At 36.5% G+C, this 2796-nt stretch overlaps 1 non-coding gene across 1 annotated transcript; it reads left to right on the top strand.

The window, feature by feature from the left end:
* The first annotated feature begins 382 nt into the window (after positions 1-382).
* LOC131637383 (small nucleolar RNA R71) lies at positions 383-489 on the top strand. Its single transcript, XR_009294321.1, has one exon. It is a non-coding gene; the product is annotated as a small nucleolar RNA R71 (small nucleolar RNA).
* The last annotated feature ends 2307 nt before the right edge of the window (positions 490-2796 follow it).

The raw sequence follows: 2796 nt of genomic DNA, 5'->3' as shown, positions 1-2796 counted from the left end.
AACCGTTAGAGCTTGGTAACTACTGCACACCAAGTGCTTGATAAAATCACTCACACACAAATTATTGTTGTTATTTGTCTATAAATTATTGGAAGTCATATTCGAAAAGTATCCTAACAAGTCAATTGATAATACAACGCATTAGTTCACTTTTTCATCACGTTGGTTTTAGCATATTCGGTCCTTCCAATAAAGGGTCAATATTAGACGATTTCGTAAATCCGAGTACCTTTCGCATTAAACTCTTTAAAAACGCAAAAAGAAAACAAGGGATCTATTCAACCCCCCTTCTAGATCTGTCACATCGTCTAACACATCAAGCATATTGCTTGAAGAAGGAATTAACCCATTGTAAAACGTTTCAAGCTAGATACAAATAGGGATGCCATGGTGAGGGATTTGCCTAAGTAATTCTTTGTATCTTTCTCATGCTTCAAATAGTGACTCATCGTCTCCTTGCCTAAATGAGGTGATTTCATTTCTCATGTTTTCATTCTTGGAAGAAGTAAAGTAATTAACTAAGAACTTCTTAGCTAAGTCATTCCATGTGGCAATGGAGTTAGGCTCCAAGGAATTTAGCCTTAACCCAAAGGCAATGGAGTTAGGCTCCAAGTCATTCCATGTGGCAATGGAGTTAGGCTCTAAGGAATTTAGAGAAAAAGGAAATAGCCTTAACCCGAAGGCATCATCAGTCATGCCTGGAATTTTGAAATTACTAGCCACGTCCAGAAATTTCCTTAAGTGCAAATGAGGATCTTTATTTGGAAAACCAGAGTATTAACCAGTGGTTTGCAGCATTTGGAACATCATAGGCTGGAACTAAAACTGTGTTGCGGTGATTTCTGGCAAGACAATGCCATTACTCATTGTGATAGGATCAAAAACACCATAGTCCCTGATGCTACGGGCCCTCATTCGTAATACCGATGATGTCATTATCAGCCATGACTCAGAATTGCTCTTCCTCATCTAATTCTTCTTTTAGGTATTTGTGCCGCTTCTCCAAAATCATCCAGATTAGCTGTAAGAGGAACTCCTGGTGTGAGTATAGCAAGTTCATTTCTCCGCAGTGCTCTGAGTGTTCTTTCAGGTTCAAGATATCCACTGTGAACTGAGCGCAACGATATGTGCATACAATATTGACAACACATGTCATGACACCAGACTACAGCAGAATTGTCACATGTAAGTATACATGTTTTGATTGTAGCAAGTAATAAGTATAAGAGTATCTAACCCACAGAGAATAATTGTTACTTAGATTTGACTTTGTAAAGATTCTATTTTTGTTGTAATTTAAAGCAATGAGTGAAGTAATAAGTATATTGATTATAACAAGCTCAAAGTTACTGAGAACAAGAATGGGAGTAGTGTGAAAAGGAGTGAAAATATAGTAAGAGTGATTGAGTTAAGCATAGATCCATTAATTTAATTTATACATTTATGTGTTAATGCTGTGTGGAGTCGTGACTAGCAAGGTCAGAATGATCTTGTGGTGTATTTCTACAATATTCAGAACATTTATACCAAGGCAAGGGAACAAGTATCCCAACCTCACTTATAACCGAAGTATACATCTTTTAGTAAATTTGAATTCCTTAATGGTTGCAGTTTCTTATCTCTAAGTAAACTAAGTCAAGTGAATATATCTATCCTTCTTTTTCAACTATTTTTACTCATGAAATATGCTTGTTGTTGGATCTCTCTTCAACAACAAGCTATTACCCCCTTCTAAGTTGATCGATCAAAGAAGTAAGTTTTAATAACTAAACACATGGTAAATCAAGAACTAACCACGCAACATATAACATAAACACACTTTAATATTAACTTCACTTAGCTGAACTACAAGGGTTTTAGCTCATGGTGAGCTGAGTACAAACAACAAGTAAGATTCTTACAATGAACATCTCATAACAAATGAATGACAAGATATAAACCTAAGAGAAGACTTGAAGGGATCCTTGGGATGGATAATCTATAGGACACATCTTCAGTCGCATCACTGCTCGTCAGTGAACACCAGAATAGATGAGGAAAGAAACTCTTTCACACTTCACTCTCTAAGAACACAATTTTTTTTGTAATTAATTTCTCTTCAAGCAGCTAAACCTCCTTTTATTCAGGTTTACTCTCTATTTATATGCTAGGGTTATGGGTTGGTGATTCACATTGGATCTTGAGCTTTTTCTTATGAAATCACATCAAGCCCACATGAAATTGCACCAAAACATCCAAGAGCTGCGTAACAGGCAAGAAACTTGTATAATAGGAGGCAGGAGTGGGAGACAAGGTGGAGTGTGGTAGGATTCGCAACAGGTGCATGCGGTGTTGTCTGGCCATAAAAGGGTACGGATGTACCCATTATTGTCTTCTAGCTCCTCCACTTCTAATTTTGCATTTGGATGGCTTTTATCCTCTTTTTGTGTACCACCAAGCTTTCCCTCCATTTTAATATTTCCTTCCATGATCTCCTCAAGAACCAGCATATTCTTTTATCACATTCCCTTTGCCCAACATTCATTTCACGATGTCAGCTTGCGTTGAATTCTGTTAGTCCACTACAGTCTTGCCTCTGCTTGATTATGCTAACCTATGATCACACAAAAACACAAATAAATGATGAAAAGGGAGCACATATTATGCTCCACACTAAACACTAATTTAACTACAAAAGTCATGAAATTAAACTAAAAAGAATTTAAAATACTAAAAACATTAAAACATAAAGTCATGCATTAACTCACAAAATAAGTGTTAACACATACCCCATGCTAGTTGTGGTTCATCTAACCA

Source organism: Vicia villosa, unplaced genomic scaffold (genome assembly GCF_029867415.1).
Source record: "Vicia villosa cultivar HV-30 ecotype Madison, WI unplaced genomic scaffold, Vvil1.0 ctg.001982F_1_1, whole genome shotgun sequence".
NCBI classification, from domain to species: domain Eukaryota; kingdom Viridiplantae; phylum Streptophyta; class Magnoliopsida; order Fabales; family Fabaceae; genus Vicia; species Vicia villosa.
Note: the sequence above shows the minus strand (reverse complement) of the source record. Positions and strands in the feature narration are given on the sequence as shown.